This window comes from Myxine glutinosa, chromosome 2 (assembly GCF_964187855.1).
Source record: "Myxine glutinosa chromosome 2, kmMyxGlut1.1, whole genome shotgun sequence".
In the NCBI taxonomy this organism is placed as follows: domain Eukaryota; kingdom Metazoa; phylum Chordata; class Myxini; order Myxiniformes; family Myxinidae; genus Myxine; species Myxine glutinosa.
In genome coordinates this window covers 243,972,507-244,000,107 of record NC_136262.1, presented here as the reverse complement: position 1 = coordinate 244,000,107, position 27,601 = coordinate 243,972,507, and positions in this window count along the sequence as shown.

The window sequence follows — 27,601 nt, the reverse complement described above, 5'->3', positions numbered from 1 at the left end:
GTTCGCCGACTCGCTCGTCTATTCCCTCCCATACTCGCTCACCTATTCCCTCCCATATTCACTCGCCTATTCCCTCCCATACTCACTCGTCTATTCCCTCCCATATTCACTCGCCTCTCCCCTCCCATACTCACTCGCCTATTCCCCCCCATACTCACTCGCCTATTCCCTCCCATACTCACTCGCCTACTCCCTCCCATACTCGCTCGCCTACTCCCTCCCGTATTTGTTCGCCTACTCGCTCCCCTATTCCCTCCCATATTCGCTCGCCTACTCGCTCGCCTACTCCCTCCCATATTCACTCCCTTATTCCCTCCCATACTTGCTTGCCTACTCCCTCCCATATTCGCTCGCCTATTACCTCCCATATTCGTTCGCCTACTCACTCGCCTACTCCCTCCCATATTCGCTCGCCTACTCGCTCACCTATTCCCTCCCATATTCGCTAGCCTACTCGCTCACCTATTCCCTCCCATATTCGCTCGCCTACTCGCTCACCTATTCCCTCCCATATTCGCTCGCCTACTCGCTCACCTATTCCCTCCCATATTCGCTCGCCAACTCGCTCACCTATTCCCTCCCATATTCGCTCGCATATTCCCTCCCATATTCGCTCGCCTATTCCCTCCCATATTCGCTCGCCTATTCCCTCCCATATTCGCTCGCCTATTCCCTCCCATATTCGCTCGCCTATTCCCTCCCATATTCGCTCGCCTATTCCATCCCATATTCGCTCACCTATTCCCTCCCATATTCGTTCGCATATTCCCTCCCATATTCGCTCGCCTATTCCCTCCCATATTCGCTCGCCTATTCGCTCGCCTACTCGCTCACCTATTCCCTCCCATATTTGCTCGCCTACTCGCTCACCTATTCCCTCCCATATTCGCTTGCCCACACACTCGCATATCTGCTCGCCTCCTCGCTCACCTATTACCTCCCATATTCGCTCGCCTATTCGCTCACCTATTCCCTCCCATATTCGCTTGCCTACTCGCTCACCTATTCCCTCCCATATTTGCTTGCCTACTCGCTCACCTACTTGCTCACCTATTCCCTCCCATATTTGCTTGCCTACTCGCTTGCATATTCCCTCCCATATTCGCTCGCCTACTCCCTCACCTATTCCCCCCCATATTTGCTCGCCGACTCGCTCGCCTTTTGCTCGCCGATTCGCTCACCTATTCCCTCCCATATTCGCTTGCCTACTCGCTCACCTATTCCCTCCCATATTTGCTTGCCTACTCGCTCGCCTACTCGCTCACCCATTCCCTCCCATATTCGCTCGCCTACTCGCTCGCCTATTCGTTCACCTATTCCCTCCCATATTCGCTTGCCTACTCTCTCACCTATTCCCTCCCTTATTCGCTTTCCTACTCACTCGCCTACTCGCTCCCCTATTCCCTCCCATATTCGCTTGCCTACTCACTCGCATATTCGTTCGCCTACTCGCTCACCTATTCCCTCCCATATTTGCTCGCCTATTCCCTCCCATATTCGCTCGCCTACTTGCTCACCTATTTCCTACCATATTCGCTCGCCTACTCGCTCACCAATTCCCTCCTCTATTCGCTCGCCTACTCCCTCCCATATTTGCTCGCATACTCGCTCACCTATTCCCTCTGTGGAAGAGTAACTCAGCGTAACTTATTAATTGGCACTGGTAACTTATTAATTAACCTGGTAACAAAGCAAATACATTTTACATGCAAACTCTGTGAAGGACGAGTTTGTAAATGAGTTAGGAATGTGCACGAACATGATAATCTCTTGAAACACCTGGTCACAGCCCCAGGCTGGAGCACCCCCCTATTGTTTGATAAATGGAACTCACAACAGGGGGGGGGCTAGCTGGCGCCAGGAAGGCGACCAGTAACGTCAGCGGAGAAGAGATTACGAGTTCAGCGGACAGAGGATTAAGTCGAGTTGGTCCATATAAGCGGGAGCTGCGGCTGGAGTCAGTAGTACTTGCTACGTGAAGCGCTGACCGAACGGGAGTGTCGGATGAACGAGAAGGACCAGCGAAAAGAGTTAACCTGATCCATTATATTATGCGGTATCATTTTGGTAATTGGATAAAGTGAATACAGTTTAATAAACTAGACCTTTTGTAACCTGTGTCCGGTCATTGGAGTCCTGTGAGTCCCCCAGTAAAATTCCCTGACAATCTTGGAGGCACCGCTGGGATCAACTGGACACAAACAAGTCTTTAAAAGGTGAGTGTGTCTTGTTTGGTCCAATATGATTTACGAACTTGGAAGCTATGAGTACATTCATGGGGGAGCAGGTGGTCTGGGGCTTCTTTGCGCACCGATGCCGCGATATAGGTGGCGTGAGCCATCACGAATGGGATTTCGATAAACGACTGTAGCAATTTATTCGTTTTTTTTCTAAATGATTTCTGTAAATACGTATTTTTGCGCTGGTTATTAAAGGGCCTTACTGTGACCTGGAAGCGGGCGGAGCAAGTGTGCACCTTGCGACCGCTTGCTTCCAGGACGTGTAAGGCCGGTACACTCGTTTACCCACCCGCACACGGATAAAGTACTACTTTTTTTTTTGCACTTGTTCGAAGCACTTGACTTGCTCGGCGCTCGGCGAGCGACAGGGAACCGGGAAACGGAATTATATTTATATATATATATATTTCCAATATGGTACACCGGCCACAACGATTTTAGCGATTATCCGAGTTTTTTTTTAACGATTTCTGTAAATACGTATTTTTCCTGCGCTGTGTAATTCTTCTGACACGCGCCACGAAGAAACGCACCCCTGATGTGCATGAAGCGACTTGTTTGCCGGTTCGGTAAGGTCCGTCCGTACACGTGTACAATCGTGTACACCCGTTTTAAATAAATAATTTTTTTTCAGTTTTCCCGCCATGCCTATAAATTCATGACAGACAACCCCCCCCTCATGCCGGTCCAGAATTATGATGAAAGATGGCGATTGAGAAAAAAAATTGCATCAAATTTTGTCCAGGTCCATCAAGAAGCCTTTGAGACATGCTTCACGGTTGAATAAAAAACCACCGTTTAGAGTACTTCTTTTTTTTGTTCAAAGCACTCGACTTGGAGCCAGCGACTTGCTCGGCGGGGGATATAATTTTAGATATATATATAGTACGGGCATGCCCTAGTGAGAGATAATTACAGGAAATGGTGTTTGTGAGTAACAACCACCCTCTGGTCGAGGCTCATAGAAGGGGTGATGCTTACTGATTCGGCACGCTCACAATAGGTGTTAATGGTGGGATGTCAGAGGTTTTGGTGTGGGTTAATGTTCACACTGTTTTGGAAAATAATGCTCGATGCAACATGATCCTAAAAAAAGAACCCAGCCCTACATCGAAAGATCAGGAAGGGAAGGAATGGAAAATTTGTCAAGGTTTGAAATTAATCGGACAAGGGGGTCCCAAGGTATGGTCACCGTACTCGCAAGCCGTTCGCTTTGGCTCTGCGGATGGACCGAACCATTGCATGTAAATAGGAGGGTGGTTCTGTGGTCGTTCGTTTTGGCTTTGCGAATGGACCAAACCATTCCATGCAAATAGGAGGGTGGTTCTGTGGTCGTTCGTTTTGGCTTTGCGAATGGACCAAACCATTCCATGCAAATAGGAGGGTGGTTCTGTGGTCGTTCGTTTTGGCTTTGCGAATGGACCAAACCATTCCATGCAAATAGGAGGGTGGTTCTGTGGTCGTTCGTTTTGGCTTTGCGAATGGACCAAACCATTCCATGTAAATAGGAGGGTGGTTCTGTGGTCGTTCGTTTTGGCTTTGCGAATGGACCAAACCATTCCATGCAAATAGGAGGGTGGTTCTGTGGTCGTTACTGCCACGTGGTTTCAAAGTTTTGTTGTTGTTGTTTGCACGCATGTTTTTGTAAGCACGTACGGGCGAGCACGTACGTGCGGGCACGCCCTAGTATATATAAATTGAGGTAATATTAAGTTATGGAATTAATTGCTTTGAACAATGCAAAGGGTGATAAAATATGGGATTTTAATGGGATTTTTTAATGGGATATTGGTTTCGGAATGTTTAGAGGTCATTGCAATGTGATAATAACTTGTTGGAACTTGTTGTTGGAACTTGTTGTTGGAACTTGTTGTTGGAACTTGCTGTTGGAACTTGCTGTTGGAACTTGTTGGAACTTGTTGTTGGAACTTGTTGTTGGAACTTGTTGTTGGAACTTGTTGTTGGAACTTGCTGTTGGAACTTGCTGTTGGAACTTGTTGGAACTTGTTGTTGGAACTTGTTGTTGGAACTTGTTGTTGGAACTTGTTGTTGGAACTTGCTGTTGGAACTTGCTGTTGGAACTTGTTGGAACTTGTTGTTGGAACTTGCTGTTGGAACTTGTTGTTGGAACTTGCTGTTGGAACTTGCTGTTGGAACTTGTTGGAACTTGTTGTTGGAACTTGTTGTTGGAACTTGTTGTTGGAACTTGCTGTTGGAACTTGTTGTTGGAACTTGTTGGAACTTGTTGTTGGAACTTGCTGTTGGAACTTGTTGTTGGAACTTGTTGGAACTTGTTGTTGGAACTTGCTGTTGGAACTTGTTGTTGGAACTTGTTGGAACTTGTTGTTGGAACTTGCTGTTGGAACTTGTTGTTGGAACTTGTTGGAACTTGTTGTTGGAACTTGCTGTTGGAACTTGCTGTTGGAACTTGTTGGAACTTGTTGTTGGAACTTGTTGTTGGAACTTGCTGTTGGAACTTGTTGTTGGAACTTGTTGTTGGAACTTGCTGTTGGAACTTGCTGTTGGAACTTGTTGGAACTTGTTGTTGGAACTTGTTGTTGGAACTTGCTGTTGGAACTTGTTGTTGGAACTTGTTGGAACTTGCTGTTGGAACTTGCTGTTGGAACTTGTTGGAACTTGTTGTTGGAACTTGTTGTTGGAACTTGTTGTTGGAACTTGTTGTTGGAACTTGCTGTTGGAACTTGCTGTTGGAACTTGTTGGAACTTGTTGTTGGAACTTGCTGTTGGAACTTGTTGTTGGAACTTGCTGTTGGAACTTGCTGTTGGAACTTGTTGGAACTTGTTGTTGGAACTTGTTGTTGGAACTTGTTGTTGGAACTTGCTGTTGGAACTTGTTGTTGGAACTTGTTGGAACTTGTTGTTGGAACTTGCTGTTGGAACTTGTTGGAACTTGTTGTTGGAACTTGTTGTTGGAACTTGCTGTTGGAACTTGTTGTTGGAACTTGTTGTTGGAACTTGCTGTTGGAACTTGCTGTTGGAACTTGTTGGAACTTGTTGTTGGAACTTGTTGTTGGAACTTGTTGTTGGAACTTGCTGTTGGAACTTGCTGTTGGAACTTGTTGGAACTTGTTGTTGGAACTTGTTGTTGGAACTTGCTGTTGGAACTTGTTGTTGGAACTTGTTGTTGGAACTTGCTGTTGGAACTTGCTGTTGGAACTTGTTGGAACTTGTTGTTGGAACTTGTTGTTGGAACTTGCTGTTGGAACTTGTTGTTGGAACTTGTTGGAACTTGTTGTTGGAACTTGCTGTTGGAACTTGTTGTTGGAACTTGTTGGAACTTGCTGTTGGAACTTGCTGTTGGAACTTGTTGTTGGAACTTGTTGGAACTTGTTGTTGGAACTTGTTGTTGGAACTTGTTGTTGGAACTTGCTGTTGGAACTTGTTGTTGGAACTTGTTGTTGGAATGTTTTGGGAACATTCAAATGTTGGGTTTTGCTAACGTTTCCACAACGTCGCCACAACGTTTCACTTTCGTTGTTGCAACGTTTTGCTCCAACGTTTTGGGAACATTCAAATGTTGGGTTTTGCTAACGTTTCCACAACGTCGCTACAACGTTTCACTTTCGTTGTTGCAACGTTTTGCTCCAACGTTTTGGGAACATTCAAATGTTGTGTTTTGCTAACGTTTCCACAACGTCGCTACAACGTTTCACTTTCGTTGTTGCAACGTTTTGCTCCAACGTTTTGTGAACATTTAAATGTTGGGTTTTGCTGACGTTTCCACAACGTCGCTACAACGTTTCACTTTCGTTGTTGCAACGTTTTGCTCCAACGTTTTGGGGACATTCGAATGTCAAGTGAATCGAATGAGAATTCAGGAATTATTTCATTATTAACGATTAATGAAGTACTTATTTAATTAATTACATTTCTTATTACATTACAGTAATTACATTACAGTAATTACCTGAGGTAATTACAGTAATTACAGTTCCGGTAATTACAGTAATTACAGTAATCATTACAGTAATTGCAGTAATCTTATTACAGTAATTACATTACATTAACTCAGGCACCTTTTGAGTAAGGAAGCTGATATTTGGACATGACACTGACCAAGTGATGTGGCTGTCAAGGAAAATATTGATTTATTGATTAATCATTTAATAAATTAACTCGTTGATTTATAAATGACTTATTTAATTAAAATTCCTGAGAGACACATCTTCGGATGAAATACTTGCAGATTGGTTATGCTATGAGCCAATTGATTAAGGAAAATATTTTGTGATGGCCATATTGGCAATTTCATGGCCATATTCGTGGCAACTCAGTTAGTGCCACTGCACCTTTAAAATGCATCCCTGCGTTCATTTTTCGATCGATTGAGTTGAAATTTTGAACAATCGGATCTGGACTGTCGTTGTTAACGACTCTAGCACGCACTCGTCCAATCAGGATGGAGCGGTATGGTCCCCGGATCATCACTGCCCGCAGTTTTAATTAATTTTACTTTTTCTCTTGGGCATATAATTTTGAAGACATGCATGTCATGATAGAGGAAATGTTTGTTCTGTTAAACGGAATAAATGTTGTTTATTTGTGTGGGTGTGTATTTTTGTGTATTTTGGATATATTTTCACGGCTAATTCCAGTTAACATCCTGCAAAATTTGCTCGTTTTCTGGCTGAGTCGAAATTGCGTTGAGTTCCTATGGCATGCGCCATTAAAAGCGCTGTGTAATGGTTGAGCTCCCTTTATTTCGTTTTGGTCATGCGGATGAGCAGACAAAGTGACGTATGCTGCGGCTGGAGCAGTAGAAGCGATGTTTTAATTGAAATGATGTAATTTAATTCAACGTGGTAGGTGGGCAACACCACAAAGCATACCTCTTTTAAGGTGTGTATAAACCCATGAACAGTTCAGCAATCAATTAATTTAATTAAACGTGGTAGGTGGGCAACACCACAAAGCATACCTCTTTTAAGGTGTGTATAAACCCATGAACAGTTCAGCAATCAATACGATGCTGAAATGGTGTAATTTAATTAAACGTGGTAGGTGGGCAACACCACAAAGCATACCTCTTTTAAGGTGTGTATAAACCCATGAACAGTTCAGCAATCAATACGATGCTGAAATGGTGTAATTTAATTAAACGTGGTAGGTGGGCAACACCACAAAGCATACCTCTTTTAAGGTGTGTATAAACCCATGAACAGTTCAGCAATCAATACGATGCTGAAATGAGTAATTTAATGAGTAATTTAATGAGTAATTTAATGAGTAATTTAATGAGTAATTGAATGTGTAATTTAATTGTGTAATATGGTCGACCTTGGGTTTGTTTGGGTTTTGTTGTTTATTTTTGTGGGTGGGTATTTTTGTGTATTTTGGATATATTTTCACGGCTAATTCCAGTTAACATCCTGCAAAATTTGCTCGTTTTCTGGCCGAGTCGAAATTGCGTTGAGTTCCTATGGCATGCGCCATTAAAAGCGCTGTGTAATGGTTGAGCTCCCTTTATTTCGTTTTGGTCATGCGGATGAGCAGACAAAGTGACGTATGCTGCGGCTGGAGCAGTAGAAGCGATGTTTTAATTGAAATGATGTAATTTAATTCAACGTGGTAGGTGGGCAACACCACAAAGCATACCTCTTTTAAGGTGTGTATAAACCCATGAACAGTTCAGCAATCAATTAATTTAATTAAACGTGGTAGGTGGGCAACACCACAAAGCATACCTCTTTTAAGGTGTGTATAAACCCATGAACAGTTCAGCAATCAATACGATGCTGAAATGGTGTAATTTAATTAAACGTGGTAGGTGGGCAACACCACAAAGCATACCTCTTTTAAGGTGTGTATAAACCCATGAACAGTTCAGCAATCAATACGATGCTGAAATGGTGTAATTTAATTAAACGTGGTAGGTGGGCAACACCACAAAGCATACCTCTTTTAAGGTGTGTATAAACCCATGAACAGTTCAGCAATCAATACGATGCTGAAATGAGTAATTTAATGAGTAATTTAATGAGTAATTTAATGAGTAATTTAATGAGTAATTGAATGTGTAATTTAATTGTGTAATATGGTCGACCTTGGGTTTGTTTGGGTTTTGTTGTTTATTTTTGTGGGTGGGTATTTTTGTGTATTTTGGATATATTTTCACGGCTAATTCCAGTTAACATCCTGCAAAATTTGCTCGTTTTCTGGCCGAGTCGAAATTGCGTTGAGTTCCTATGGCATGCGCCATTAAAAGCGCTGTGTAATGGTTGAGCTCCCTTTATTTCGTTTTGGTCACGCTGATGAGCAGACAAAATGACGAATGCTGCGGCTGGAGCAGTGGAAGCGATTTTGAATTGTTCAATGATTATTCGATATTGTTATGACTTATAGTCAATAGGTATACTAAGTGGCCATGAGGTAGCCTGTTGCTATGTACAGTTTTATTCTATTGTTGATTATACCACATAGCTGTGGTGATAAAGGAAATGTTCGTTTTAAATAGATGATTATGATATGACCATGACTATAAAATCATGATGATTATTGTGAATGATATCATAGGGTTCAAATGCAGAATGATTGCATGAACTTGGGAAAGAACTTTCAAGCCCTATGGGATAAAAATTGGGTGTTACAAGCGATGGACTTTCAAAATTTAGCATGATTGAAGGAATTTTACAGTCTTATTTCAGGAGTTTTACGAAATTTAAATTGCCAAGAGATTTGGGTACTATTAAAGGAAAAAATGATGAGATTTTTTTTCCAATGAACTTTAATATCTGCCATCCATTTTGGCTGTCTCACGAATGAAGGATGAGTTGCCTTTAGTGGTTGCAAAGAAAATTTGTGGAGACCAGGCAAAATGGGGAAATATGTCAGATATGACCCTAGGACAGGACGGTGATTCATCAATTGACATGAGGTACGAACCAGAGGTGACGACCGATGAGAGTCGATTTCAGTCAATGGATGGACCTGTCCTGACAACATTGGGGAAAGGGCTTATGCAAGGAGTCATTCAAAATGATTAATTTGATTTATTGATGAATATTGATGAATTAATTGAAATTGAATAATTGATTGAATTGTTAATTGATTGAATCTAATTGATTGAATTTAATTGCATAAATTGAACTGAATAAATTGAATTGAATATATTGATTGTTTGATTGATGAAAATGCGGTCTCAAGAAAGAAGCTTTGATATCTTTGCGAGATATTATCAATGTGGAGACAACCTGGGAAAATTGAGCAAGGTGGTGAGTTTATATACAGATATATATGTGCGGTTACCATTGTGTGATTTCCCCATCAAACAGAGCGGACACCTGAGGATTCACCCATTTCATACTGACCCTCCGGCTCATCTGCAAATACTGATCTGTGAGATTGGATTGTGCAAAAGCCACAGCTGAGAGAGATTCTCTGGAAATCACCGTGTGAACAGGTGGAGAGATCCTTCCTGGAAGTACGAGTGAAGCTTTGAAGGAACCTGGAGCAAGCTACAACGCATCCAACGCTACTTTGATAAAAGGTGGAACAAACTCCAGTAAATTTATTTATAGGACATATAGTACAGGTGTGTACAGGTGCATTCCAAAGCGCAGATCCTAGTAATCTACCTGGTACATTGAGTGAATATTGAGTGTTATTCACATACAGGCAAAATGGGAAATGGAGTCTGCAAGGGTAAACAAGGTCAGCTAGACTTGTCCCAAAGAGGTGCTTGCGTCAACCACATGTATCAGCAATATGGTCCACATTCACTTAAAGATTTGGAATCTTGGCATGAATGGACAAAAGGGAGAAAAAAGGAATTCCCCAAGGATGGCACGTTTGACAGGAACACATTGGAAACACTCAGAGAAGAATTAGAAGCAAGAGACAGACAGAAGTTGAAGGTGGATTGGAAACCATTTTATTACTGGGACATCGAGTCTAGAGACAGGGAGACCAAAACGAAAATGGGGGGTGTGAAGAAAGAAATGAAGCAGATACAACATAGGTTGGAAAAGGTATCCACTCAAATGCCTCTTGAAGTTAGCAATGGAAAGCGATCCCAGTCCAGATTGTACCCAGACGCAAGGTCATATGAGATAAATGAACTAGAAGAGGAAACTCCTCCACCCTATCGGCGAAATATTGTATATCAGCCACAGGAAGTACAGGTACCCGTACCTCTACCTGCCAAAGGGCCAGTACAGAGTGAAACGATTGGCTCTAGCCGACAAAAGACAGGTGAAAGCAGTGCCCCAGTTGAGGTAACTACCCCAGAGGGTGCAACTGGAGGACAGGAACCGACTCAAAGTGGGCAAGCAATACAACCAGCTGCAACAACTTCAACATACCACCATACAAGGAGTAAGGGTTCTGTGATGAATGCCAATCTATCCAACGATCAATATGATCTGCCAATGAACATTCAAAACTTGACTCTCCCACAGGGAGGTGGTGAACAATGTGGCATTATGAATTTCCCGCAACGGCAATTTCCAGGGGCAAATGAGGAACGCCCAGAGTTGATGTATAGACCTTGGCAAATACACCAATTGAAGGCATTACAGAGCGGTATGCCATCAATCAAAACAGATCCACTTCAATTCGCAGAAGAGCTACGATTGATTGTGGAGACGCAATTGCCGACTGTAAGAGACATGGAAATACTCTTAAAATGGGTAATTCCTAATACCACCACTTTGAAGACATTAATGAGTGAGGCAAACTGGGTACATGCAGTAAATGGAGAATTAGACATACCCACGGAGGCTAAAATGGCACAGATAAATAAATTAATAGAGGCCATACAAAAATTGCCGCCCGTGACTGATTGGAATAAAGTGGTTACGTGCAAACAGAGAACAGGAGAGGATGCTAGTGATTATTTAGACAGATTGCGAGATGTTTTTCGACTATATTCGGGAATAGACCGGGCACAAATCGACAATGCCCTAAAACCCCTTTTTATTAATGGTCTGTTGCCGAAATTGAAGAGTGAAGTGGAAAGACAGTGTATTGCTTGGGAAGGCAAGCCGATGCAAGAAATATTGAATTATGCTTTGCATCATCAGCGAATTCAGGCCAGGAACAGTGCTATAAATGCCGAAAAATTGATGCAACTACAGACACAAGCCCTGATGACTACGAACCAACGCAATAGGTTTTCTATGCAACAACATAAAAATGCAACAGACAACAACTATGAATCAGGAGAAAACCAGAGGTCAGAATGGCAACCCAGAGACCCAGACATGCAACCCAGCAAGACAAGTCAACAAGTGGACATACCAGGTAACGACAGAAACCGGTGTTTCAATTGTAGGAAGATGGGACATTGGAAAAGGGCATGCCCATACCTCAACAGAAGACAATTTCGACAGGGAAACCAAGGACAGGGATACTACCAACTACCACCACCTCAGCCAACATATAGGGCCCCATTGAGGAACGCCCCAATTAAGGGAGGACCTCAGCAGAATAAATGGTCTGCAACGCCCTTCTGACTAGATCAGAATGACCAAGTGGGAGCACTTCCTTTAATTTCAAGATCGGCTGCACAGGAACCAAATGTTAATCTAACAGTAGGCGGATGCAAGGCTCCTTTCTTAGTCGATACGGGGGCCACGCGTTCCACGTTGCGACGAGCAGACTTTCCCAATATACCATTGTCAAAACACTATACGACGGTGGTAGGAGTATCAGGGGTTCCCATACATACGCCTGTCACAAAGGAATTACGTGTCCAACTTGGCCCGTTGACTGCACAACATGCCTTTCTTGTGGCATCTGGCGTTCCAGTAAATTTGATGGGAAGAGATTTATTGTGCAAATTGAACTGTACTGTCATATGTAAGAAAAACGGAGTGTATCTAGAAATGCCAGAACATTCCCACGACTTCGTCATTGATATGCTACAAAGCGCAATAGAACCAAGAACACATCGATGGGAAATCAATGATACACAAATGGCAGAACTTTTGTACCATAGTTTTATGACATTGAAGGTTGCAATGCCCAAAGTACAGGAGTGGGTAGACAGCTACTTGATGGACTCTCTGAAATGGCAGACTGATCTTCACTGTACGACATGTCATGACCCTATAGGGAAGGAGGTGTCCTATGCAGAGAACGTTTCTAGATACCTGGACACAAGGTATGATGTACATATAACATCACTGTGGGTAGGAGAACAGGGAATTGGCATGTCAGTGTCTTTGACGCCAGATCAACAACTCCTGTGGAATCAACCAGAAACAACAACCCCACACGTCACCTTAGCGGTGGCACAAGGATATGAAGCAAAAGATGTTGGAACAATGATTGCAACTTTGAAAGATTGCAAAAACATGAGATACATGGGAGAAATTCAACAAGCCCCACTTTAGGACTTAGATGGAGAAGGATTTTGCTGGCAGCTTGTAGAGCAGGCGCTTTCTTCAACCTTCATCATGATTGATGAACCAATTAACACTAAAAATGTTGGGCTATACCTACTCAGCTCCGACACCAATGGGGATCCGGACCCACTCGATCAAATACCAACATGCTTGTGGACAACGCATCCGAATGATGTGGGACGAATCAAGAGTGTGGCACCGGTAAGGATCACAGTAGATGATTCTAAGCCACTGCCTAGAAAGCGCCAATATCCATTGAGACCAGAGGCAAAAGCTGGTATTGCACCAGTGATTCGATCATTGGCGGATCAGGGAGTTATAGTTCGCACCGTGAGCATGTGCAACACTCCTATTTTACCTGTGAAGAAGCCAGGCAAGACTACCTGGAGATTTGTACAGGATCTTCGAGCAATTAATGATTGTGTCATCCCAGCCTATCCGGTGGTCCCTAATCCCATCACTGTACTGTCAAGTATTCCAAGCAATACAAAGTTCTACTCCGTGGTGGACTTATGTTCGGCGTTCTTTAGTGTACCCATTCATGAGGATTCGCGTTATTTGTTCGCGTTCACGTACGAAGGCTCACAATTCACTTGGACTGTTCTACCACAAGGGTACACAGAGAGCCCAACTTTGTTTTCACGTGCTCTACATGAAGACCTCAGCGACATTGAGTTTCCTGGAGGCTCAGTGATGGTACAATATGTTGACGACCTTCTCATATGCTCGACTTCAAAGGAAGCATGTAAACAGGACACTGTTGTGCTACTGACAGCATTAGCAGACAAAGGCCACAAGGCCTCAAGAGATAAGTTGCAATTCTGTAAGGAAGAGGTGAAATACTTAGGACATATTCTGAAAGGAGATACGAGACGACTTTGCCCTGAACGTGTAAAGGCGATCAGGGCACTCCCAAAACCTACAACTGTCAAGCAGATGAAATCTTTCCTGGGGACAACAGGGTTTTGCCATCAGTGGATTGCTGATTATGCATCACTGACTCGCCCTCTGCTGGACATCAGCTTACCAAACAGTCCAATTCCTTTGAAATGGACCCCGGAGGCTGAACGAGCTTTTACGACATTGAAAGATACCTTAGCATCAGCTCCTGCTTTAGGACTGCCGGATTATGAGAAAAATTTCTTTCTCTACTCACATGAGAAAGGAGGATTTGCCCAATCGGTGTTGGCGCAAAAACATGGGGGAAAACTGCGCCCTATAGCGTATCACAGCACTCGATTGGATCCAGTAGCACGAGGGTTTCCACAGTGCTTGCGAGCAGTGGCAGCAGCATCGTATGCAGTAGAAGCCACAGCTACAATAGTCCTGGGGTGCCCCTTAATTCTCCTTGTTGAGCATGCCGTGGCGACGGTTTTGCTGAAGGCAGGAACACAGCACCTTTCAGCATCAAAGGCTACAACGTATGAACTAGGATTGTTGGCACCGTCAAACCTCACCATTCAGCGTTGCCCAACGCTGAACCCAGCATCTATGTTGCCAACAGAGGAAGATGGTGAGCCCCATGATTGTGCAGAGGTATTGGCACATGCACTAGTGCCTCGCATTGACTTGAAGGACATTCCCATCCCAGACGCAGATCTGGTACTGTATGTTGACGGATCATCATCAAGAGCATTGGACGGTACACTACTGACAGGATATGCAGTATGCACAGATGCTGAGACATGGGAGAGTGGGAAATTACCAAACACTTACTCGGCTCAACAGGCAGAACTGTATGCATTAACTAGAGCCTGTCATTTAGCAGAAAGCCAGAGAGTAACCATTTATACAGACTCCAGGTACGCGCATGGGGTCGTTCATGATTATGGTGCTCTCTGGAAACAGAGAGGATTTTTGACATCTTCGGGAAGCCAAATAAAAAACGGGAGGTTGATTGCTAGCCTCTTGGAAGCAATCCTTCTACCATCGGCCATTGCAGTGGTAAAATGTGAGGCCCATACACAAGGAAGAGATGAGGTCTCACAGGGAAATGCAAGGGCGGATGAAGCAGCGAAGCTTGCGGCACATTTGGAACAAGACCCGGTGATCATACAGGGACCTGTAAGGGTTCCTGAAAATACCCCGACGCTGCAAGACATCAGCGCTATGCAAGAAGTGGTGGAAGACCGGGAAAAAGAGGTGTGGGTACAGACTGGATGCACATTTGACAAAGAATCTAAATTATGGACTACTCCTGATGGACGTGTTGTCGCCCCTCGCCAATTGTTGCCATGGATTGCTCGTCTGGCTCATGGAGTGAGTCATACAGGTAAAGGAGGAATGTGTGCATCAGTGTTAAAACAATGGTATGCACCTGGGTTTACACGTGTGGCAGAGCAATGTTGTGCTACATGTCAGGTGTGTCAGACGTATAATCCAGGCAAAGGTGAAAAGACTACACCAGGAGCTCATCCCGCACCGACAGGTCCGTTTGTACATTTACAGATGGATTTTATCCAAATGGAAAAGTGCGCTGGATTTCAGTTTGTCTTAGTGATTGTAGACATGTTTACAAAATGGGTAGAAGCTTACCCTTGTCGACATGCAGATGCCAAAACAGTGGTGAAGATTCTGTTGAAGGACTTCATATGTCGCTTTGGAGTTCCTTGCAGGATTTCTTCTGATCAGGGTACGCATTTCACAGCAGATGTTATTAAGGAATTGGGTAAGACAATGCAGATAAACCTTCATCTTCACTGTCCTTATCACCCCCAATCGGCGGGAGCAGTGGAACGACACAACGGAGTAATAAAGAACAAGCTGGCCAAAATCTGTGCGGACACTAACTTGAAATGGCCAGATGCCATTCCACTTGCACTCCTCGCAATGAGGGCTACTCCCAATAGGAGAACGGGATTATCCCCGCATGAAATCTTGATGGGGAGACCAATGCGGGTACCTCATTCACCTCCCCTGATGATCAAGGAGATGGATATTCACCAGATGGATGATTTGATGTACTCTTTCTGTATTGAATTGACCAAAATCGTGAAGATGTTTCATTCCCAGGTGAAGGAAGCTTTACCAGAACCTGCAGAGAATGAGTGTCATTCTTTTCAACCTGGAGATTATGTGTACATCAAAATTTTCAAACGAAAAACTGCGTTGACACCACGATGGTCAGGACCACATCAGGTGCTGTTGACAACGCATACTGCAGTAAAATGCCAAGGCAGACCAAGTTGGATTCATGCCTCTCATTGCAAGCGAGCACATGGTGCTAAAGTGGATGGCCCCACAGAAAACGAGGCTGCACCTAGCAGCCCAGCAGAACATTCAGTGGCGGATAAATGATACTCGTGATTTACATTCATTTGAATTACATTTTAACGCCCCTTGTAGTGATTGATTATTTCATCATATAGTAGTCCTACTTGAGTTAGTGACATTTATTTGCCTACATGACATACAATTACCTACTGATATTAGTACAGCATCAGTGATAATGTAGCACAATTACACTCATGATCAAGGGAGTTAGGTGGACCCCGGGATATAAGGGAATCAGGGAAAGGCAAATAATCAGACTTATGTTAAATAATAAGGAATTTTTAGGGATTTTCTTTCATTAACCTGTTAGGAAGTTTGTTAGTTACGATGTTGAATTTTATTGCCATGTAATTATGTTATAGGTACGGACATATACAAGGGGTAGCTCACATGTTTTACAGATGGATACAGGTGGGACAAAGGGAAACACCGTATCAAGACAAGCCGACCAATCAAGGGAAACCAGAGACTTCTACTTCAGATACTCCTTGAAAATGGTGATATTTATCCTAGGAATGGGTTCTCTGGTAGTGGGGACTCTGTGTTGTATGGATTATTTTGGGGTAATGAGGGAACAAAACGCAACACCAGCAAATGATACACAGATATATGATCATGCGGAACGACAAAAGCAGAAGAGAAGTTTGATGAAGGATAAAGACACACCTTTAGAATCCGATGGATTACACGGGATTAATACTTTTTTACATTTAGCCCATACAAGGGCTGCTATAGCAAATGAAAGTAATTGTTGGATATGTACACAAATGCCGCATTCTAGTGAGATCGGAGTACCATTGGAGGCAGTTCCTTTTGGTTGGGCGGAATTATGTAGCCGCTTCCCTCACACCCTGATAGCATCAGATTTTAACGGCCAACTGTCCGGGGAAGAGGGATGGAAGAAAGGGGGATATAATTGTAACCAATTTGAGGACAGTTATAGACCTACATATGATAAGAACAAAATGCCCTCTTACATGACCGTCCAGCAGCAAATAACAGGATTAATGTGTATCACCAGACCCCAAACGCCTACGCATAACAGGTCTATGGGAACCTCTAAATGCCACAATTATGGTCACGAAGAAGGCTGGATGAGAACACCTGTCCCACTAGGACCAAATGGCACGAAGGGTTTAGCTTTATATTGGGAAGGTATGTGGGGAATGGACAACACATGGACATATAATAATACGTATTTTATATGTGGACACAAGGCATATCCGTATCTTCCCTCGGGATGGTTCGGAACATGTTTTCTGGGGTTTGTGCTTCCACACATGCGCCTGTTAACAAAGTCACCAACGCATATCCTGCATTCTAGGCAGAGAAGAACTATTAGCATGGGGGAATGGATTGGAATGGTAATATTTCCATTTTATGGAACCTGGAAGGCAGGGCGAGAACTCAGGCACATGGCATTGGCTATGGAGAAGTTGGCAAATAAAACAGCTAGTGGATTGGAAAAACTTACAAGAGAGCTGGCAGCAACAAGAACGATGGCATTACAAAATCGTATGGCATTAGATATGCTGTTAGCAGAAAAAGGAGGTACATGTGCAGTCATCGGTACAGATTGCTGTACGTACATACCTGATGAGTCAGAAGAAATTTATAACATAGCCGATACAATCAGACAAGAGGGAGCAAGATACCACGATTATATAAAAGGGGGTGCCTTTGCATGGTTGGGAAACACATTTGGAGGGGTGGTAGCTAAGATACTCCAATATTTGTTTGTTGGTTTAGTAGTTATATTGGCAATTGTTTTAGTGGTGGCTTGCTTGAAAGCCTTAGTGACGGTGTGTTTGAATAAGGTAACCAACAACACGATGATAACGCATGAAGTGACAAATGAGGAAAGAAATGTGGAACCAGAAAAGGAAGACTTTTATGGCGACATAAATACTGAGATTAAAAGACTAAATCAAGTGATGTTGCAAATGAATACAGTAGAATTAAGATAATGGCATAACGACAATGTTATGAGTTGTGTCAATTACAATATCAATGAACTCATATCACCACGAGTGACACACTGTTAGAAAAAAAAAAAAAAAAAAAAAGAGGGAAAAGAAAAAGTGGAGAGGAATTATGGTAATAATACATTATGCTTAATTTGTTGGTTTGGGAAAATTGTTGTTGGGAATTAGGTATTCCCGTTTGTGATTGTAATCATATACAATGCTATTCTTAGTTTAGTAATAAAATACATACCTGATTGAATATTATTTGTGTGACGCATATAAATGAATATAACTTTTTGTGTTAAGGAAAAACAACAAATTGTTGAATGTGAAACTGTCGGAAGATATACATGATTATGCTGATTTCATGGTAAGATGCACCCTATCTGATTCAGTGTGTGTGGAAAGCAGATTCAGATGTGACTGAGCATAAGGATAAGACGAGATCACATTTTGAAGGGAGTGCTAACGGAATTGGGAAGAAGTTCGAGAAAGAAAATTTGTGGCTAAAAAAAAAAAAAAAATGAAGTTAATCATGGCATACACCCTCTTTCTCAAAGAATGATGAAGACATTCTCCCGTGTAACTTGGAGATGAATGCTTACCTTCACCAAGGAAATTTATGTGACCATTTGCCTGGATCACACTGCAACATATGAAAGAAAGGCGATCACTTACTCTTGTTCGAAGGCTTCGAACATTCACCACATCAGAAGTTGCAGGACAACGACACTTTACCTGCAACCTCTGTGAAATGCGGGGACATATGTTATTACTTCACCAACGTCCGGGGAACCAGCATGGAGCTGCAAAAAAAACGGCTGTGCCCTTGTCACAACAGCTGTGCACGATTCTGCTGGTTGCTCCTGGTAAGGACCATGAATGACCTGAACACCATGGTCCCAACATCATTGTGGATGCATCCGGCACCCCTGTTCCACATCTTGCTGGCCAATCAACGTCACACCAATACTTGCTGCCCACTCACAATGAGGGAGGAGGCAAGTCGACTACAACTGGGTGAAGGCCTTGTTCAGGAATTACTATGGTTTACAGCAAAAAGTGGCAAGAATGCTACAAGGAGAGCAGGGTCAGTCTATGACTCCGCAATGTTACCACAACAGCGAAATCCTACACGAAGTAGTGCAGGAGCTATGAAGACATTAGGAGAAAATGTTTCATACCTGGATTCAAACACAAGTGATCAGCCCTTCCTTTCAAACAAAGTCAACATTTGTGTGGAGGCAAACGTTTTTGCCAGATGGTGCAGATGCTTTACAAAACTTGAAAATGAAGTGAAATTGTTGTATCTTGGTGATGGTGAAGTGTTGTTTTGAAAATATATTTGTGATGCAAATGCAATAGATTGAACAATATGGAAGGAGTCAATGACCAACGAAATGTTTTGTGATTCTTGCAGGATGACGGTGTATGCCTAAGAGAATTTGATTACCAAAGTTATGATTATTTACTTATACTTGTAATGATGTTTACTTGCAGTGATTGATTATTTACTTATACTTGTAATGATGTTTACTTGTAGTGATTGATTGTTTACTTATATTGATGTTTAGATTAATGGTTAATATAAACAAAAAAACAAAAAGATGAGGGAATTGTGGAAGAGTAACTCAGCGTAACTTATTAATTGGCACTGGTAACTTATTAATTAACCTGGTAACAAAGCAAATACATTTTACATGCAAACTCTGTGAAGGACGAGTTTGTAAATGAGTTAGGAATGTGCACGAACATGATAATCTCTTGAAACACCTGGTCACAGCCCCAGGCTGGAGCACCCCCCCTATTGTTTGATAAATGGAACTCACAACAGGGGGGGGCTAGCTGGCGCCAGGAAGGCGACCAGTAACGTCAGCGGAGAAGAGATTACGAGTTCAGCGGACAGAGGATTAAGTCGAGTTGGTCCATATAAGCGGGAGCTGCGGCTGGAGTCAGTAGTACTTGCTATGTGAAGCGCTGACCGAACGGGAGTGTCGGATGAACGAGAAGGACCAGCGAAAAGAGTTAACCTGATCCATTATATTATGCGGTATCATTTTGGTAATTGGATAAAGTGAATACAGTTTAATAAACTAGACCTTTTGTAACCTGTGTCCGGTCATTGGAGTCCTGTGAGTCCCCCAGTAAAATTCCCTGACACCTCCCATACTCGCTCGCCTACTCCCTCGCATACTCGCTCGCCTACTCACTCGCCTATTCCCTCCAATATTCGCTCGCCGACTCACTCGCCTATTCCCTCGCCTATTCCCTCCCATATTCACTCGCCTATTCCCTCCCATATCCGTTCGCCGACTCGCTCGACTATTCCCTCCCATAATCGCTCGCCTATTCAATCCCATATTCGCTCGCATATTCCCTCCCATATTCGCTCGGCTATTCCCTCCAAAACTCACTCGCCTATTCCCTCCTATATCCGCTCACCAATTCGCTCGCCTACTCACTCGCCAACTCACTCGCCTATTCCCCCTCCCATACTCACTCGCCGATTCCCTCCCATACTCACTCGCCTATTCCCTCCCATACTCAATCGCCTATTCCCCGCCATACTCACTCGCCTACTCCCTCCCATACTCACTCGCCTATTCCCTCCCATACTCGCTCGCCTACTACCTCCCATATTTGTTCGCCTACTCGCTCCCCTATTCCCTCCCATATTCGCTCGCCTATTCCCTCCCATATTCGCGCGCCTACTCACTCGCCTATTCCCTCCAATATTCGCTCGCCTACTCACTCGCCTATTCCTTCCCATACTCACTCGCCTATTCCCTCCCATACCCGTTCGCCGACTCGCTCGTGTATTCCCTCCCATACTCGCTCACCTATTCCCTCCCATATTCACTCGCTATTCCCTCCCATACTCACTCGCCTATTCCCTCCCATACTCACTCGCCTATTCCCTCCCATACTCACTCGCCTATTCCCCGCCATACTCACTCGCCTATTCCCCGCCATACTCACTCGCCTACTCCCTCCCATACTCACTCGCCTATTCCCTCCCATACTCGCTCGCCTACTACCTCCCATATTTGTTCGCCTACTCGCTCCCCTATTCCCTCCCATATTCGCTCGCCTATTCACTCCCATATTCGCGCGCCTACTCACTCGCCTATTCCCTCGCCTATTCCCTCGCCTATTCCCTCCAATATTCGCTCGCCCACTCACTCGCCTATTCCTTCCCATACTCACTCGCCTATTCCCTCCCATACCCGTTCGCCGACTCGCTCGTCTATTCCCTCCCATACTCGCTCACCTATTCCCTCCCATATTCACTCGCCTATTCCCTCCCATACTCACTCGCCTACTCCCTCCCATACTCGCTCGCCTACTCCCTCCCGTATTTGTTCGCCTACTCGCTCCCCTATTCCCTCCCATATTCGCTCGCCTACTCGCTCGCCTACTCCCTCCCATATTCACTCCCCTATTCCCTCCCATACTTGCTTGCCTACTCCCTCCCATATTCGCTCGCCTATTCCCTCCCATATTCGTTCGCCTACTCACTCGCCTACTCCCTCGCATATTCGCTCGCCTACTCGCTCACCTATTCCCTCCCATATTCGCTCGCCTACTCTCTCACCTATTCCCTCCCATATTCGCTCACCTACTCGCTCACCTATTCCCTCCCATATTCGCTCGCCTACTCGCTCGCCCATTCCCTCCCATATTCGCTCGCCTACTCGCTCCCCTATTCCCTCACCTATTCCCTCCCATATTCGCTTGCCTACTCGCTCACCTATTCCCTCCCTTATTCGCTTCCCTACTCACTCGCCTACTCGCTCCCCTATTCCCTCCCATATTTGCTTGCCTACTCGCTCGCATATTTGCTCGCCTACTCGCTCACCTATTCCCTCCCATATTTGCTTGCCTATTCCCTCCCATATTCGCTCGCCTACTTGCTCACCTATTCCCTTCCATATTCGCTCGCCTACTCGCTCACCAATTCCCTCCTCTATTCGCTCGCCTAATCCCTCCCATATTCGCTCGCCTACTCGCTCACCTATTCCCTCCCATACTCGCTCGCCTTCTCCCTCCCATACTCGCTCGCCTACTCACTCGCCTATTCCCTCCAATATTCGCTCGCCTATTCCCTCCCATATTCACTCGCCTATTCCCTCCCATATCCGTTCGCTGACTCGCTCGACTATTCCCTCCCATAATCGCTCGCCTATTCCCTCCCATATTCGCTCACCTATTCCCTCCCATATTCGCTCGGCTATTCCCTCCCATACTCACTCGCCTATTCCCTCCTATATCCGCTCACCAATTCGCTCGCCTATTCACTCGCCAACTCACTCGCCTATTCCCTCCCATACTCACTCGCCGATTCCCTCCCATACTCACTCGCCTATTCCTTCCCATACTCACTCGCCTATTCCTTCCCATACTCACTCGCCTACTCCCTCCCATACTCACTCGCCTATTCCCTCCCATACTCGCTTGCCTACTCCCTCCCATATTTGTTCGCCTACACGCTCCCCTATTCCCTCCCATATTCGCTCGCCTATTCCCTCCCATATTCGCGCGCCTACTCACTCGCCTATTCCCTCCAATATTCGCTCGCCTACTCGCTCGTCTATTCTCTCCCATACTCGCTCACCTATTCCCTCCCATATTCACTCGCCTATTCCCTCCCATACTCACTCGTCTATTCCCTCCCATATTCACTCGCCTATCCCCTCCCATACTCACTCGCCTATTCCCACCCATACTCACTCGCCTATTCCCTCCCATACTCACTCGCCTACTCCCTCCCAAACTCGCTCGCCTACTCCCTCCCGTATTTGTTCGCCTACTCGCTCCCCTATTCCCTCCCATATTCGCTCGCCTACTCGCTCGCCTACTCCCTCCCATATTCACTCCCTTATTCCCTCCCATACTTGCTTGCCTACTCCCTCCCATATTCGCTCGCCTATTACCTCCCATATTCGTTCGCCTACTCACTCGCCTACTCCCTCCCATATTCGCTCGCCTTCTCGCTCACCTATTCCCTCCCATATTCGCTAGCCTACTCGCTCACCTATTCCCTCCCATATTCGCTCGCCTACTCGCTCACCTATTCCCTCCCATATTCGCTCGCCTACTCGCTCACCTATTCCCTCCCATATTCGCTCGCCAACTCGCTCACCTATTCCCTCCCATATTCGCTCGCATATTCCCTCCCATATTCGCTCGCCTATTCCCTCCCATATTCGCTCGCCTATTCCCTCCCATATTCGCTCGCCTATTCCCTCCCATATTCGCTCGCCTATTCCCTCCCATATTCGCTCGCCTATTCCATCCCATATTCGCTCACCTATTCCCTCCCATATTCGTTCGCATAATCCCTCCCATATTCGCTCGCCTATTCCCTCCCATATTCGCTCGCCTATTCGCTCGCCTACTCGCTCACCTATTCCCTCCCATATTTGCTCGCCTACTCGCTCACCTATTCCCTCCCATATTCGCTTGCCCACACACTCGCATATCTGCTCGCCTCCTCGCTCACCTATTACCTCCCATATTCGCTCGCCTATTCGCTCACCTATTCCCTCCCATATTCGCTTGCCTACTCGCTCACCTATTCCCTCCCATATTTGCTTGTCGACTCGCTCACCTACTTGCTCACCTATTCCCTCCCATATTTGCTTGCCTACTCGCTTGCATATTCCCTCCCATATTCGCTTGCCTACTCGCTCGCCTACTCCCTCACCTATTCCCCCCCATATTTGCTCGCCGACTCGCTCGCCTTTTGCTCGCCGATTCGCTCACCTATTCCCTCCCATATTCGCTTGCCTACTCGCTCACCTATTCCCTCCCATATTTGCTTGCCTACTCGCTCGCCTACTCGCTCACCCATTCCCTCCCATATTCGCTCGCCTACTCGCTCGCCTATTCGTTCACCTATTCCCTCCCATATTCGCTTGCCTACTCTCTCACCTATTCCCTCCCTTATTCGCTTCCCTACTCACTCGCCTACTCGCTCCCCTATTCCCTCCCATATTCGCTTGCCTACTCACTCGCATATTCGTTCGCCTACTCGCTCACCTATTCCCTCCCATATTTGCTCGCCTATTCCCTCCCATATTCGCTCGCCTACTTGCTCACCTATTTCCTACCATATTCGCTCGCCTACTCGCTCACCAATTCCCTCCTCTATTCGCTCGCCTACTCCCTCCCATATTTGCTCGCATACTCGCTCACCTATTCCCTCCCATACTCGCTCGCCTACTCCCTCGCATACTCGCTCGCCTACTCACTCGCCTATTCCCTCCAATATTCGCTCGCCGACTCACTCGCCTATTCCCTCGCCTATTCCCTCCCATATTCACTCGCCTATTCCCTCCCATATCCGTTCGCCGACTCGCTCGAGTATTCCCTCCCATAATCGCTCGCCTATTCAATCCCATATTCGCTCGCCTATTCCCTCCCATATTCGCTCGGCTATTCCCTCCAAAACTCACTCGCCTATTCCCTCCTATATCCGCTCACCAATTCGCTCGCCTACTCACTCGCCTATTCCCCTCCCATACTCACTCGCCGATTCCCTCCCATACTCACTCGCCTATTCCCTCCCATACTCACTCGCTTATTCCCCGCCATACTCACTCGCCTACTCCCTCCCATACTCACTCGCCTATTCCCTCCCATACTCGCTCGCCTACTACCTCCCATATTTGTTCGCCTACTCGCTCCCCTATTCCCTCCCATATCCGCTCGCCTATTCCCTCCCATATTCGCGCGCCTACTCACTCGCCTATTCCCTCCAATATTCGCTCGCCTACTCACTCGCCTATTCCTTCCCATACTCACTCGCCTATTCCCTCCCATACCCGTTCGCCGACTCGCTCGTCTATTCCCTCCCATACTCGCTCACCTATTCCCTCCCATATTCACTCGCCTATTCCCTCCCATACTCACTCGCCTATTCCCTCCCATATTCACTCGCCTATTCCCTCCCATACTCACTCGCCTATTCCCCCCCATACGCACTCGCCTACTCCCTCCCATACTCGCTCGCCTACTCCCTCCCGTATTTGTTCGCCTACTCGCTCCCCTATTCCCTCCCATATTCGCTCGCCTACTCGCTCGCCTACTCCCTCCCATATTCACTCCCCTATTCCCTCCCATACTTGCTTGCCTACTCCCTCCCATATTCGCTCGCCTATTCCCTCCCATATTCGTTCGCCTACTCACTCGCCTACTCCCTCCCATATTCGCTCGCCTACTCGCTCACCTATTCCCTCCCATATTCGCTCGCCTACTCGCTCACCTATTCCCTCCCATATTCGCTCGCCTACTCGCTCACCTATTCCCTCCCATATTCGCTCGCCTACTCGCTCGCCCATTCCCTCCCATATTCGCTCGCCTACTCGCTCCCCTATTCGCTCACCTATTCCCTCCCATATTCGCTTGCCTACTCGCTCACCTATTCCCTCCCTTATTCGCTTCCCTACTCACTCGCCTACTCGCTCCCCTATTCCCTCCCATATTTGCTTGCCTACTCCCTCCCAAACTCGCTCGCCTACTCCCTCCCGTATTTGTTCGCCTACTCGCTCCCCTATTCCCTCCCATATTCGCTCGCCTACTCGCTCGCCTACTCCCTCCCATATTCACTCCCTTATTCCCTCCCATACTTGCTTGCCTACTCCCTCCCATATTCGCTCGCCTATTACCTCCCATATTCGTTCGCCTACTCACTCGCCTACTCCCTCCCATATTCGCTCGCCTTCTCGCTCACCTATTCCCTCCCATATTCGCTAGCCTACTCGCTCACCTATTCCCTCCCATATTCGCTCGCCTACTCGCTCACCTATTCCCTCCCATATTCGCTCGCCTACTCGCTCACCTATTCCCTCCCATATTCGCTCGCCAACTCGCTCACCTATTCCCTCCCATATTCGCTCGCATATTCCCTCCCATATTCGCTCGCCTATTCCCTCCCATATTCGCTCGCCTATTCCCTCCCATATTCGCTCGCCTATTCCCTCCCATATTCGCTCGCCTATTCCCTCCCATATTCGCTCGCCTATTCCATCCCATATTCGCTCACCTATTCCCTCCCATATTCGTTCGCATAATCCCTCCCATATTCGCTCGCCTATTCCCTCCCATATTCGCTCGCCTATTCGCTCGCCTACTCGCTCACCTATTCCCTCCCATATTTGCTCGCCTACTCGCTCACCTATTCCCTCCCATATTCGCTTGCCCACACACTCGCATATCTGCTCGCCTCCTCGCTCACCTATTACCTCCCATATTCGCTCGCCTATTCGCTCACCTATTCCCTCCCATATTCGCTTGCCTACTCGCTCACCTATTCCCTCCCATATTTGCTTGTCGACTCGCTCACCTACTTGCTCACCTATTCCCTCCCATATTTGCTTGCCTACTCGCTTGCATATTCCCTCCCATATTCGCTTGCCTACTCGCTCGCCTACTCCCTCACCTATTCCCCCCCATATTTGCTCGCCGACTCGCTCGCCTTTTGCTCGCCGATTCGCTCACCTATTCCCTCCCATATTCGCTTGCCTACTCGCTCACCTATTCCCTCCCATATTTGCTTGCCTACTCGCTCGCCTACTCGCTCACCCATTCCCTCCCATATTCGCTCGCCTACTCGCTCGCCTATTCGTTCACCTATTCCCTCCCATATTCGCTTGCCTACTCTCTCACCTATTCCCTCCCTTATTCGCTTCCCTACTCACTCGCCTACTCGCTCCCCTATTCCCTCCCATATTCGCTTGCCTACTCACTCGCATATTCGTTCGCCTACTCGCTCACCTATTCCCTCCCATATTTGCTCGCCTATTCCCTCCCATATTCGCTCGCCTACTTGCTCACCTATTTCCTACCATATTCGCTCGCCTACTCGCTCACCAATTCCCTCCTCTATTCGCTCGCCTACTCCCTCCCATATTTGCTCGCATACTCGCTCACCTATTCCCTCCCATACTCGCTCGCCTACTCCCTCGCATACTCGCTCGCCTACTCACTCGCCTATTCCCTCCAATATTCGCTCGCCGACTCACTCGCCTATTCCCTCGCCTATTCCCTCCCATATTCACTCGCCTATTCCCTCCCATATCCGTTCGCCGACTCGCTCGAGTATTCCCTCCCATAATCGCTCGCCTATTCAATCCCATATTCGCTCGCCTATTCCCTCCCATATTCGCTCGGCTATTCCCTCCAAAACTCACTCGCCTATTCCCTCCTATATCCGCTCACCAATTCGCTCGCCTACTCACTCGCCTATTCCCCTCCCATACTCACTCGCCGATTCCCTCCCATACTCACTCGCCTATTCCCTCCCATACTCACTCGCTTATTCCCCGCCATACTCACTCGCCTACTCCCTCCCATACTCACTCGCCTATTCCCTCCCATACTCGCTCGCCTACTACCTCCCATATTTGTTCGCCTACTCGCTCCCCTATTCCCTCCCATATCCGCTCGCCTATTCCCTCCCATATTCGCGCGCCTACTCACTCGCCTATTCCCTCCAATATTCGCTCGCCTACTCACTCGCCTATTCCTTCCCATACTCACTCGCCTATTCCCTCCCATACCCGTTCGCCGACTCGCTCGTCTATTCCCTCCCATACTCGCTCACCTATTCCCTCCCATATTCACTCGCCTATTCCCTCCCATACTCACTCGCCTATTCCCTCCCATATTCACTCGCCTATTCCCTCCCATACTCACTCGCCTATTCCCCCCCATACGCACTCGCCTACTCCCTCCCATACTCGCTCGCCTA